We start from the raw sequence: 14,985 nt of genomic DNA, 5'->3' as shown, positions 1-14,985 counted from the left end.
TGATAAGTGGCAGGGCCAGGATTCAACCCCTTATGTCTGGCATCAAAATCTCCAAACATAACACTCCACCACTGTCACCTCTGGAGCAGGAGATGGGATGGGGGTCATTAAGTAAAGGTTGGAGAGAAGCCACAGAGGCCCTGAGACCCCAACCAGGACTGCTCACAGGTGTGAGAGAGGGTGGCCCCAAGAGCAGCCCTGTTGGTTTCCCACCCAAAGCCCCCCAAAAAGCTGAGTGAAGACAAAAACATGAAGTGAGAAGAGTTTCCTGTAGGGACCCTCATTACTCAGGCAGTGTGTACCTCCAGCATTGCAGAGTGAGTCTTCCTGTTCCCAGGTACTCAGGGCCACTTCTCAGAACCTCCTGAATCACTGCCTTATTCTTCAGATGGAGGATGACCCTACACCACTTTCAAAGGAAAAAGAATTTCCACAAATGAATATCAACTTAGAAACAAAACTCTTTGGCGCTATTAACCTCCAAAGGTTGTCATTTAGCTAAACTTCCTTTCATTTTTTTTTTTTATCCCAAAATCTCCACTCAAGAGGTACTCTTCCTAATTAAAACCATTGTCAGAGACCACAAACTTTTCGTAATGGTTTCTAAACCTGTAACACCATGGTGTATGTCTGTGTATTATTTCTGAATCATAGCAAAGAGACCAAATTCTTTTCTTATATTGTGAAAGGTTTTAAATAACAAGAGTATTATGTTTACTACTGCACTGTGCACAGAGCCATTAGAGACTACCAATGGTAAGGTAGAACTCAAACACATAAAATCCATGGTCTGTGGGAAGTAGCCCATGCTGTATCTTAAAAATGTAAACCTGTGTATGTATGTGTATGCACATGTTCAACCTTATATCACTTCCAAATGAAGGAGTTATTAGTAATGCCTTTCAACGTGTGTTCTGGGTCTCTCCTGCATTAGAGTGACAGCTGAGTGTGTGCAGGAGTGCCTGGGTGACTTGGTTGGGCATCCAATTCTTGATTTCAGCTCAGGTTGTGATCTCAGGGTCATGGGATCGAGCCCCACATCCAGATCTGGGGCTCAGCATGGAGTCTGCTTGTCCCTCTCCCTCGGCTCCTCCTTCCGCCTCCCTCTATCTCTAAAATAAATAAATTAAACCTTAAACAAACAAACAAAGAATGACACCTGAGTGCTTGTTAAACATGCAAATTCCTGACCTCCACCACAAAAAAAAAAAAAATGCATTAGAGTCTCTGGGGTAGGGCCTTGGGATCCTCATATTTAACAAATATTTCCAGGTGACTTTTAATTCATGGCAAAACCTGAGAACTGTTGTTATATAGTATAGTGCAGTATTTTAGAACATCGACGTTGAAATCAGATCTTGGTTTAAAGCTCAGTTGTCCCATCTATTGAATGATGATAATCATTCCTACCCCCAAACCTGTTGTTGGGATTAAGAGATGATGCATGAGAAGCAAAACCGGGGCGATGAAAGCTTAAGTTTCAGAGGCTCCCTTCTCTCCCTTCCTGAGAGGATCCTCTATGTTGCTGCCTGGCTCCTGGCTGAACTGAGGAGGAGGAAAAGGAAAAAAATCTGTAAAGTGGGAGAAGAATGGAAAGAGTGAGTCAGTGGGCTGAAAGTTGGGTGCAAGGCAAGGAGGACTAGGAGACAGAGACAGATTGAGGCAAAGTGGAGCTTGGGGAGAGAAACAGTAAAAGATCTTTAGACATCCTTTCAGTGTGTTAGATCCTAAAATTCCCCCTTTACAACTTTTTCAAGAAGAGTTTTCAAAATGAAATATATTTTTTCAAAGCATTTAGGAGTCAGGTTTCAATTTCTTTTAGATGCATTACCATTCAGAGACAAACACAAATCCTGCAAGGTTCAGATTAAGTAGATGCTGGATTTGATTAGATAGATAGACACATGGCCTGGTGAATAAGTGCCCACTTATCAAAATACCTGAATTATCCCGAAATAATGCAATCATCCCACCTGTCCTTCTAACTTCATGCCCTATGCCTACGTTCCTTAAAAGCTTGCTCCTACCCCAACCTGCCCTAAATTTCCACTGCCTAGTTTTCTCTTTATTTTTCTTGCCTATCTTCGCATGTGTCTTTTACTGGCTTGTTTCTCCTTTCCCTTTTCTAAGACTCATTTTCTTCTTGCCCCTTCACATGACTTTCCCTTCTATACCACCACCTCCTGGGGCAGCCTCTCTCTGTAAGCTCCTAGCTCGGATCCTGGGATCCAAGCTTAAAGCAGCATGTCAAGGAAGTCTATAAGCTGGCTTTCTGCCTTCAGGTACCCACCGGAACTGGAGTGCAGCAGTGTATCCGGTATTTAAGAGGGAGCTGGAAGTGATAACCAGAGACACGGCCTTGTGAGAAGGAGCTGGCCTGATCTCACCGGCTTTGAAGATGGAAGAAGGGGATTAGGGCAAGGAATTAGGGCAGCCTCCAGAAGCTGGAAAAGGCAAGAAATTAGACTCTTCCTAAAGCCCCCATAAAGGGATATGCCGTGATGACATCTTGGTCTTAGCCTGGGGAGATCTGTGTATGACTTCTGATCTATGGAACTGTAAGATACTAATTGCTTGTTGTTTTAAACCACTAAGTTTGTGGTAATTTGTCACAGAAGCAGTAGAAAACTAATACATTTTGTCTTGGGAGGCTCTTTGGGAAAAACCCAAATTTAAGATGGTAATTGCTTTTCTTATTGTTCTTGGGGTGTTCAGTCCCACTTTCCCTGATAGATCATGGCATAAATGCTTGGTGGATATGACTGCCAAAACAATGTAGAAAATTGAACTAATTTGGAATGATGTCTGGCTAATTACATTAAACCTCTGTCTCTTTGGCAGAGGAGCCCTTACCTTGGAGCGCCAGAGAAGTCTCACTAGGGTAACAGTTTTAATTAGTCCAGCTCTATCTCATATCCCATGCCTGGTTCTACATCTGTTGATATTTCTCATTTAAAATATGAAATAACCAAAACATTCCAGTATTAAGAAATAATTGTTAGAGACACTGGTGGGTTTAGCTATTACCTGGATGCAAATAGTTTCATATTTTACTGTAAAGGAAATGATTTCTAGCATTAGAAATAATGTAGTATTTCTTCAGATCTCCTAATGCAGCACTCCTTTAAAGTGAAAGCTCTGGAAATAAACGACCATAACCTTCGTATTTATTTATTTTTTAAATCCTCAAAGTATTGGCCCATCTCATCTTCTTAGTCAAAGCTTGCTTCCTGGTTTTGCCCTGCTAATGACCTCAACTCTCTCTTGATGCTTTAGGACCTAGAGCTCTTTGATTAATCATTCTCTGTGTTAATATCAAACAGCTCTTGCATTCTTCAAACAGATTGCTGCTTCTGTTAAATAATGCCCTAAATATACAAAGCAGATAAATGATGACCATTGAGCCAATGGGAACAGAACTGAGCTCCAAGACCGCGTTGCAATTATAATGAAAAGACACATAACTGATGAACTCCATATCTGAACTTAAAATGATTTGTGAAGCATAAGATCAAGAGGAGTACAGACTGAGGTCTTAAGTTAGAGTTGCAATGATGAAGTATAGACAGGGGGTTAGAAAGCGTTTTAAAATTGCTTGATGTGCATGTATGTGTGTGCTGATGTGTATTTTTTTTCTTTGAAATGGTTAAATGCTTCAAGGAGTAGACCCTTTTGGGGGGCAAAGGCCCAGAATGATATGCATCAAGGTTTTATTTCATTTCAGCTCTTGCTTATTCTAATTTATGAGGTGTGGAGAATATTAGTTTTTAGGATGATTTAATATTTTATGTTGTAAGTGATCTTCTGCAGTCAGTTTGTTAATTAGATACTGCAGACAGGCTGTTTAATATTGTGTGTTGACTCTGCAGGAAAAAAGGAGGAGAGAATATTTCTGATAGGCAAAAAGAATCCAAGGCACATGATCAAAGTTCTCTTACAGACCATGTGTTGGAGGTGCTTTGCTGTAGAACAAATTGTATTTTGCCCTTAGAAAGACTCCCTGAGAGTGCTGGAGATAATTGGAGCCCTCTCCTGTTTTGTTCCTTTAGAAGGTTTTCTGGAGTCAGGCAGGAAAAGAAGACAAGAACCTGAGCTTTTTATTTAAATAAAAAAAAGAGATGTCTGGGGGAATTAGAATACTTTGGAAGTCTAGAATCCACTGAAATGGATTATCTTATTTTGGTTTCCTGGAAGAACACAGTTTAAAGGAGCAGCTTCATGTTGTTATTTCCTATTGGGCCTGTCCTCAACACCAATACCCCTTAAATAAAAATAATGTGGTCTACTGGTATATTAGTTATGTATTTAGCTTTTAATTTGGATAATCTGGGAGTGGGGAAAAAACTGACATTGAAAATATAGAGGTGATCTCTTCTACCCCTGCTACAGGAAGAGGCTTGTTGGCTGGCTTCTTTGGTTGGTGTCTACTGTATGGGGTGGCTTTCCCAAAACTTTACAAGAGCAAGGAAACTCACCAACAATAGGATTTATCGCTCAATTCCATTACTTGTACCTTATTTTTGCTTTATATAAAGTGAGTATGTACAAGTCCAATGAGCTATTGTTAGTGAGTATTCAAAATATGTTGTTAAATCAAAAGAGTGATAATTTGGGTAGTTCATGTTAAGATGCAGTTCAGGTACATGAAACTGAAGACTAGTCTCTTTCCAGGATAAAACCCCTGCCATAAGAGTTCAACTTTCATAAGCAACTCAACAATAACAATTATTTTATGACATGTTGTAAGGCTTTAAAGAGGTTTTGAGTCATGCTTTGTAAGAAAAAAATGGCCACACATAGTACGAATGAGAGTTAAAAATATTTCTCAAATACAAACAAAAACATGTAAACTTATAACCACCATTAAAACTGATTTGGTTTAATTTGTATTTTTTGCCTTTTTAGTTTTTTAATTTTTTGCCTTTTTTCTTATTCCAGCTATGATATCTGAATATTGAACTTATCGTCTTGCTTTTCTAGAGCTGTAGATGCTGGTCTTAGTGTATAATAAGTAAGAAATTATTTTTCACATAAAATAGCACTTTCCGAAGGCAAGATAACATTTGTTGCTATATCATTTGGATTTTATATGCCTGATGTAAATCTAATTTCAGAACTGTTGAGGGCAGCCCAGGTGGCTCAGCAGTTTAGCACCACCTTCAGTCCAGGGCCTGATCCTGGAGACCCGGCATCGAGTCCCATGTTGGGCTCCCTGCATGGAGCCTGCTTCTCCCTCTGCCTCTCTCTCTCTCATGAATAAATAAATAAAATATTTTTAAACCTGTTGAAACTGTGGAACTGATATATGTATAAATATAATGACATAAAAATTAAAATTATGTAATTTACATATCCATAGTTTTGTTAATTCCATAATTTCAGCCATATAGTGTGTGTGTGTGTGGTGATGGGCTTTGATTTTGATTTGCTGGCACTCACTCTCACCATAATTATATAGTCTTTAACTTAAAACATGAACTTTCCTGGGCACCTGGGTGGCTCAGTGACAGAGTGCCTGCCTTTGATTCAGGTCATAATGATCCCTGGGTCCTGGGATCTAGTCCTGCATGGGGCTCCCCGTGAGCAGCCTGTTTCTCCCTCTGCCTATGTTTCTGCCTCTCTCTGGGTCTCTCATGAATAAATAAATTTAAAAAGGAATGAACTTTCCTTCTATAAAAACTTATCTTTTGAGATAGTTTCCTCCAGTCATCTTATGATATGTCAGCATATATGCACTTTTTTACTCTTCTAAGAGTTCACTCAGAGGTGAGAAAAATAAGCACAACTAAAAAACGGGGTAAATGCTTCAGAACTCAGTATTTAGTGAGTTACTCTAGAAAGAAGGAAGACTAGACACTAGACACATCTATAATCAAGATTCTCTCACAACAAAGAACATTCCAGCCTCCTTATTGGAAGTAATGTGTAAGAAATAAATATTTAATTTGCAGAGTTAAGTGCTGTTGACCAGTGCTACTGTTAGAACCTTCATGATGCACCCTTAAGTATCAATTGCAACTTTACCTACAAAACAGCTTTATACATTCAATAGACAAAATACATGAATAAAAGGTTGTCTTGATCCTTCAGAGAAAAACATTCTGTTCTCTTGACATGGGATTTTTTTTAAACCTCAAGGCACTGTTCCGATTAGTTATAATATACTGATCTAGCATCACTCTATGGAAATGTATCATGTACTTGAAATATATATTTAGTATGATAATACCGTTAACCAAGCATAGCTCTAAAGATGGTATCTTCTTTATTTCCTTTTCTATCTGCTGTTTAATTTCATTATGATTTCTAAAAATTCTCTGGTAGTGTACAGCTGCTCCACTCTTAATAGCCTTGAAATAGAAACGTGTTACTTTGCTTAGTGAGAGACATCTGCATATTGTAGAAAAAATCATTTTGATGTGATTAATACAGGAAGATGCTTATTCGTATTTTTAATGCATGTTGTTTAAACTCAAATATGTTTGCCTTCCAGTCATTTTTAGATATGTTATTCGCATCTATGATTTAAATGTGTGATGCTTTCAGGATCTACAGAAAAAAAGAACTCGAATGTTTGCCAGCCCATCCAATACCTCCTGCTGCTAGTTGGCTGGGGCTTTTTGAATGTCACAAACAGAGCTTTTGATATGGTACCCATGGGGCTCTTTATCCAGGATGATGTAAATAACTACTCCCAACATTTGGTCCTTCTACCATCTTTGATCATGTCATCTTAAAATTTGCCCTTGCAATAAGCAAGTCTTTACTTTCACATTAGAAGAACTCATCCTATATTTGAAAATGTCAAAGTCTATAAGCCCTAGGAGGGCAATAGGACAGGTTCAAAAGTTTGCAGATAGATGGATTATTACAAGCTTAGAAATTACAAGGAGAAAATGCATCCATGCCTTCTCTCATTCCCTCATAGTCTTGCAAATCTCTTGCTACATCATAAATCTATGTCCCTGTTGCCGTTCTCTAGCCATTTCACAAGTGGTCAGTCTCGGCCTCAGATTTACATCCAGAGCCCTGGAACTGACCTCATTGGAGGGCACGATTTATGTGGTGGAGCCAGTGACAGAGTGGAATACATACAGTCCAGCCCTCTTGTCATGCAGCCGAGATGCTCTCATCAGACTGCTCCTGCTTGCCATTCACGGCATATCAGTGCTTAAAGGGACCTTGGAGTGCATATACTTCAGCTCCTTAAGCATCTAAAGATGAAAACTCAAGTGAAGTTATTTTCTTAAAGCTTACACATTGATGAGAACTTTCTCTTTTTACTCATCTGGAATGCCTACCTGGTAATCTCTTTCCCAGGGAGTAGCCTAACCTCCTGCCATAACCTGGACCCCAGAAGCACTGACTATAGAGAACTTAAACCCTAAGGATTGATATACCAAGAGAGCAAAACTCTGCCTTTCTTGCCCATTTGCTCCTGAAGCCATAAGAGAGTCTACGGGGGATCTGTGACATGACTAGGAAACCCAGGAGAAGTTTTTTTCTGTCTAGTAAGGCAACCCAACAGATATGACCAGTGGGCCAGTAAGATGTTCAAGTAAGATGTTTTTTAATCTCCATTCAAGTCAACAACAAGCATTCCTGAATTTGGTATAGGTTAAAAATGGCATTTCAAACTAGGGGAGAAGATGGAGTATTTAATAAATGGTGTTGGGACAGAAAGGGTAGGCATCTGGAAAAAATAAATAGATCTTTACCTCCCATTCTATGCAGTGATAAATTGCAATGGATCAGAGACTTAGATGTTAGAAATAAAACCATAAAATTACTAAAAGAAACTAGAAAGATTTTAATCTTTGCAAAGGAAAGATTTTTTTAACTGATTCAATATCCAGGAGCTATAAAAGAAAATAAAGATAGATCTGAATACATAAAAAGATTTTACACGACAAACACGTACACACACACACACACCATCCACGCACCCAGAAGTGTCAAAATATTCTCAAAAACCCCACAAACTAGGAAAAAAACATTTGCAAAGAATTAATTTCCCAATAGATAAAAAGTTCTTACAAATAGAGAAATAAAAGCCCAACAAGCTGAATGGAAAAACTGGGCAAAAGATATAAACCTCTTTCACAGAAGATGAAATATGAATGGCTCTAAAACATTTGGAAATATGTTGAACTTCACTCATAATAAAAGATATGCAAATTAGAACTACATTGAGATACCATTTTTCTCTTATCGAGTTGGCAAAAATCCAAAAGTTTGGTAACACACTCAATTGGTGAGGCTGTAAGAAACAGGCCCTCTCATACGTTGCTCGTGGGAGTATATGTTAGCATAACCCCATATGGAGAGCAATTTAGCAAAATCCATCAAAATTACAAATGCATATATCTTTTGCCCCAGCACTTTCATTTCTGGAAATTTATGTTACAAATGCACTTGCAAATGAATGAAAGGACATCTGTTTAAGATATTTATCACAGTATTGTTTTTAAGAGCAAAAAATTGAAATAACCTAAATTGTTAAATCCAGTAAACTGTTTACATAAGCCAATTAAATAAATCATGACACATTCATACAACAGAATACAGTGAAACAACAAAAAGAAGAGTGAGCTGACTACATAACATGGCATGGATTCTTGAGACCTTATTGAATGAAAGAAGCAAAATGTAAAAAAGTATGTCATGGGGTGCCTGGGTGGCTCAGTTGGTTGAGCATGGGACTCTCAATTTCTGCTCAGGTCATGATTTCAGGGTCATGGGATCAAGCCATACATCGGCTCCAGCTCTCTCAGCATGGAGTCTGCTTGTCCTTCTTCCTCCACCTCCCCCATTCATACTCTCTATCTAAAATAAATAAATAAAATCTTTTTTAAAAAGTGTTTAAAGATAAGCTGCATTTGATATTAAAAAGGAGAAATAACTTGAATTTATATTTGTTATTATACATAGGAGAACTGGACAAATTGGCAAGAAGCTAAATATAGTGATTACTAGTAAGAGGTGGGCATTGGACCTGGGAACATGGGGTACAGGAGTGGAAAGACTTCTGTTTATCTTTAAGCATATTTTTAGAACCATTCCAATATATGACCTTTTCTAAAATTAGAAAATTTTAAATCAGGGGCACCTGGGTGGCTCATTCAGTTGAGCAACAACTCTTAGTTTTAGCTCAGGTCATGACTCAGGGTCCTGAGATCAAGCCCCACAACCAGCTTGTACTGGCCGTGGAGCCTGCTTAGGATTCTCTCTTCTCTGTGCCTCTCCCTTCCCCAGCTCATGCTGTCTCTTAAAAAAAAAAAAAAAAAAAAAAAAAAAGAAAAGAAAAAGAAAAAGAAAAAGAAAGAAATTTTTAAGTCAAAGAAAAAAAATAGAGTGAGTCTTCCATTTGACTCTAAGAATGCTAGCAAGTCTCTATCTTAGCATAAAGGTGAGACTTCCAGATTAGCATGGGGTGCCCACAGTCTTTATCTACTCATTTGCCCTTCTTTCCTTTTTCCACTTAACAAATATGTATTTACAATCTGCTGTGTGACAGATTCTCTACTAGACCCTGAAGGTGCATGGAGAATAGGACCCACTAGGTCTTTGCTTCACAGACTCTACAGTCTAATCTAGGGTCCCTTTCATTTGGAGTCTGGGGTCTCCAATCAGCATGTAAGGACTCTAGGATCCATGTCAACAAGTTTCATTTTATTATGATATCATGTTAACTTAGCATATTAAATCTCTATTGGTACAGAGTTCAAAAATTTAATATCCTTGATTTTTATGAGCAAACAAGTTGTGTACAGGCTAGAGGCAATTTTGGTTTCTCTCAATGGCACCTCTTTGTAGAATTCCACGATATTTTTTATTGTGTATAATACAATATAATTTGAAACCCTGTTCCAAATATGGCCCCTGCTTATGCTTATCCAGGGTTGTAACAATTTCCTGTGATTTATATTATTGCCTTTTTATTAGTGCTCTAGAATTATACAGTGTATCACTACACTCTTTTCCTTTCTGTTTTTCTTCTTAGTTTTATCGGTTTACATTCCATTATGATTCATTTTTCAAGCCAGATATGTGTTCCTGGTGTTCCTACTAGTGCCTTGAGTAGCATTCCTCAGCCTTGTTACCCCATTTCAGGTAGATGAGAGCTGATGCTAGAGCTCTTTCAGCTCAGTACATGTTTCTTCCTGAACGTGTATACTTCTGTAATCATGTCAACATATTTCAGGGCTGGGCCCATTTGGTTCATGAAACAAACCAATCTGTCTAATCGAACTTTCAGAAATGATTGAAGAGTTCTCTGGTTTGCGCTATCCAGTATGGTAAACAGTAATCACTTGTGGATATTGAGAACTTGAAATGTGACTGGAGCAACTGAAAAATTGAATTTTTAAAAATATTTTATTTAAATTCAATTTGCCAACATATAGTATAACACCCAGTGCTCATCCAATCAAGTGCCCTCCCTAGTGCCTGTCACCCAGATACCCCATTCTCCAACCCTACAAATTGTATTTTTAGTTTGATTTTATTTAAATTAATTCAAACTTTATTTTTTTTAAAAAAAATTGTATTTATTTATTCATGAGAGACACAGAGAGATAGAGAGGCAAAGACATAGGCAGAGGAAGGAGCAGGCTCCATGCAGGGAGCCTGATGTGGGACTCAATCCCAGGACTCCAGGATCACACCTTGAGCCGAAGGCAGATGTTTAACCACTGAGCCACCCAGGCATCCCTAATCCAAACTTTAAAAGCTGGCAGAAGGGTAAGACGTGAATGCAAGGTATATGGCCCCACTGAGAGTAACCAGACATCAAAAATGTCCATCAAAGTGGAGAGGTCACAATGATGAGAATCTCTGAGTCTTGGGTAGTCCCATGAGGTGGTGAAGCTTCTTGCTTTGTGAGGAGTAAATCTACACAGATTAGAGACGGTTTCCAGGTAGTCACTAAAACAGAAAACAATGCATTCTTCCCATACTCTGTCATAAAAAGACAGTCAGCAAGCATCAAGGAAGTTTGGTTAGAACTCCAGGCAGGCTTATCAGGGTGAAAGGCTAAATTCCAGACCTTGAATACACATCAGGAACATGGAAGAAAATGTCATCTCTTGGCCCGAGTCCAGTCTATGTTTGAAGGTGATGGATACCCAAAGGACATCATGGATGGCAGACTTAGAAAAGTAAACTTTCATTTGCTGGAAGGAATAGACTCCTAACCCACAGACCACCAGGCACATATTAGCTCAAGACCTGACTACAGTTATGCGGGTGAATGCAAAGTCTTCAGTATCCTTAGGTAGACACGCTCAGGTAAGCAGAAACTGACAAACTGCAGTCTATCCAGTACAGTCTTCTTCATTTGCCCCTCATTACTCTACTCTAGGTGCATACACCACCACCACTACCCCCCCCCAGAGCATTCACAGCTCTCCATAGTATGGAACCCACTGCTTTGCTTAATCTTTGTCCCCACCAATCCTCATGCCTATGCTCCAGCCAAACCTGGCTATTCATGCCTCCTTAAATGTGCCTGGCCTCTCCCACATCATGCCCTCACTTAAGCCATTACCAGAAATGCTCTCCTGCAGCATCATCATCTGTCAAAACCATCGACCTTGGGATCCCTGGGTGGCGCAGCGGTTTGGTGCGGGCCTTTGGCCCAGGGCGCGATCCTGGAGACCCGGGATCGAATCCCATGTTGGGCTCCCGGTGCATGGAGCCTGCTTCTCCCTCTGCCTGTGTCTCTGCCTCTCTGTCTCTCTCTCTCTCTCTCTGTGACTATCATAAATGGATAAAAATTTAAAAAAAAAAAAAAAAAAAAAAACCATCGACCTTCATGGCTCATTTCAGGCCTGGCATTCCCTGAATTCTCTTCCCCGGGCCCCCCACTGTGTGTACTCATTCCCCCCATGGAGCCTTGAGGCACCTGGTTTGTGCCACTGTTTGGCACTTGTTCCACTCCTCCTTATGTTGAGGGCATTAATGAACTTGTCTGATCTTGTCTCCTATTTTGTGAGCAGTTTGAGGATGGGGCCTGTGTCACCCACTCTGTATGCTTGATAGTGCTTGACACAGGGTCGGTCTCCAAGAATTATTTTCTTTGAACTGGACTTAGGACAGTTTCACATATAGGAATTTCAGCTATAGTCAATCAAAAAGAAATCTTTTGCTCTAGAAAGTAAGAGAGCCCGTGCAATTCTGTAAAGCGCATTTTTGCAGAGGAAACATTTTTCAAATCAAGAGTAGCAAACTAGGGAACTAGAGGTCACACGTGCACTGTATACATATTTTGTTTGATATAAATACACCGTTTTTAAAAAATTGTCAACATTTAAAATTTGGAGGCTTGCATAAAAGTCCATGCTCCCATTTTTCCTTGGGAAAAAAAAAAAATCAGATCTGACATACTGGTCATTCATTTCCCCTCTGGCGATGTGCCAGTCTACCATAGTCCCTGGTTAGCCCACTGACCTTGGATCCTATAAGGACCGACGCTCTTGTTCTTCCTTCCTCACATTGTATGTGAATAGAGTCCATCACCTTTAACAATAATAATGACCCACACATGTCAATTATGAAGCCCATAGTGACTATTATAAATCGTGCAGGTTCTGATGACTTTAATGGTTATTGTTTTGGCTTGCTACTTTCTGTCCCACTCATCAGACTCCTGAGAGTGCAGCATATGTTCAGATAAAAATATGATTTAAATCATTTTTAAGGAGTATAAGGGCGACTCCATGTCCACTGTCACTTATCTGCAAGTGCAATTTTTAGACATTAGAGAATTAGTCAAGAGACTCAGGGTGGCAGGGCAAAAGGCATACTTGTTGAAAGCAGAAGTGGTAGACACTTGAAAAGGAATGACGAGTGAGACCTATGTGATACTGGATGCTAACATTTCATCTCACATCCATAGCACCTTTTGTGTAAAGATTTCCAAGTAGGTTTCAGGCAGTAATTGAGCCTCACAGCACTTGATGGGAAGGGGAAGTGTTGTCCTCATTTTCTGATGGAAGAAACTGAGGCAGTTTATTCACCATTCTAAGGACTTCTCTGCAAGAGAACTAGTAGTTAAACTTAATTATCTTCATTTCTGGCCTCTTCCCTAATCACTCATTCTTACTCTTTGGTTTCAAGGATAATTTATGTTAGATCAATTTAGACTGACTCTCAGAATCCAATCAATACCATCTGCAACTTGTAGGCCCTCCTTGGCTAAAGGTTCATCTTCAGAAAAATGATGGACTAAAGAGCATAAACAGGCAAAATATAAAATCTGCTGGGCCACTCTGACTTATAGGTAAATACCAACATTTCAAAATCCCCATCTTCCCTCTTCATTTCCCATTTCCCTTCCTGTCCACCTCACACACACCCCTACACTACCTGGAGACCCGTGTGAAAGCAGTGTTTTTGTCCAGCTTTTATTTTCATGTTTAATTCTTGAAACATCTGAAAGGAGACTTCTAATTTCCTTGACCCATGAGAAGCATAAGTTTTTAAGAAAAGAAAGACTTTGTCAGCTAGATCCACATTTCAAGTGTCTAGCAAGTGCTTTCAGCTTAGAAAAGAACAATGTGCTACCTTTGACTGTTAAATCCATTACTCTAATCACACTTTAAATGAACCATTTCGAGGTACTGATTTATATACTGTCTTTGCAAACACAGTATTTCTAGAGTGCAGGTATTCGTCGTATTTTGAGTAGGATTTGGTCATTACGTATTCTTTTTAGTAATCATAATGATTAAAAATCACTTCTCCCAAAACATCATCTTTCCAAGTTCATCTCCCTGATGACGTAACAAAAAAAAATGAGTGGAGAACTTGGGACTTAAATTCTAAATTATATGCTGCCTTACCAAGTTCATGAACTAACCTTTTGCCTCTGGAAAGATGAAATTAAATATCACTCAGATAAAAGTAATTTAAAAGTTCTCTCCTATGGATTTTTTGAATAAAGGAAACAAAGTGAATATACAGGTCTACCTAGAAATTCCTGTTGCAGGAAAAAATATACAAACAACATTTAGCAAGTGTTTCACATCCCTGGAGCAAGACTTTAATATGAGCAGATGACCTTTTTTTTTTCCAACTTTAATTTCTGATGCTCCAAGTCAGCGGTAGGGGAGCAAAATCAAAGTTGCACCAGCTTGAGCCTACAAAGATTGTCAGCCATCGTGTCATTTCCCCACAGTCTGGACAACATTCATCCTCAGCTTCAGCCATTTCTTAGTTGCCCCATCAGAGACCTTGGCCTCTGCTGGCTGTTCCTTCCCCAGCGCATCCCTTTTACTACCATTTGATCATCAGCTTGTTCTCTCTGTCATCTCTTCTTATAGCCAGGTGACCTGCCCTGGATCATTTCATGTTCTGTATTTTTCTAAATTACATTGTTCTTTGGAGTCTGTTGCCCAAATGAAAGAGTTACATATTCTTTCTCTGTTAGTTACTCAAAGTATCAATCATCCTGTAACCACCTGTACTACCGTTAACCTTCTTCCTGTCTTCCAAATCAAAACCCATTTCTCACTTCCATATGTCAACACCAGCCACATGCATTGATTAAATGTCTTTCATTTGAAAGCACACAGTCCTGCTATCCTTGCCTATGTTTGAATGCCTCCCATATGCTCTCCACACAAGCCTAATTCTTCTGTTCTCTTCCTCTGGAAAGTCATTCTTCATTGTAATAAGTTGCCCAAAGTAAATGTATTCATCATCTTTTTCTCTGACAACCATGTTTCTCCACTACGGGAAATTAAACACTGCAACATATGGCCTGAGCAGCAAACTTTAGTGCTTGTTCGCTCAATTGTTTTAACACATTGCCGCCTTCACATAATATTCTGTTTGCCACTAGCATGTCAGGCTTCCACTTGACATATGCATTAGACATGTTAATGGCAAGACAGAAACCAACCGAAGCTGACAATATGACGAAAGAAGGGTAAGTGCCTATTAATTACTAAAATTCACTTTTTCCCACTATTTAGCAGGGGG

General features: G+C 39.2%; 1 long non-coding RNA gene across 1 annotated transcript in view; it reads right to left on the bottom strand.

Moving 5' to 3' along the window:
• Positions 1-301: 301 nt before the first annotated feature.
• The window catches only part of LOC118353444 (uncharacterized), a 79,728-nt gene continuing 65,044 nt past the window's right edge, over positions 302-14,985 (bottom strand). The window contains exon 3 of the long non-coding RNA XR_007408857.1: positions 302-409. This is a non-coding gene — a long non-coding RNA (uncharacterized LOC118353444). The remainder of the gene's footprint in view (positions 410-14,985) is intronic.

This window comes from Canis lupus, chromosome 37, assembly GCF_003254725.2.
Source record: "Canis lupus dingo isolate Sandy chromosome 37, ASM325472v2, whole genome shotgun sequence".
NCBI classification, from domain to species: Eukaryota; Metazoa; Chordata; class Mammalia; order Carnivora; family Canidae; genus Canis; species Canis lupus.
Note: the sequence above shows the minus strand (reverse complement) of the source record. Positions and strands in the feature narration are given on the sequence as shown.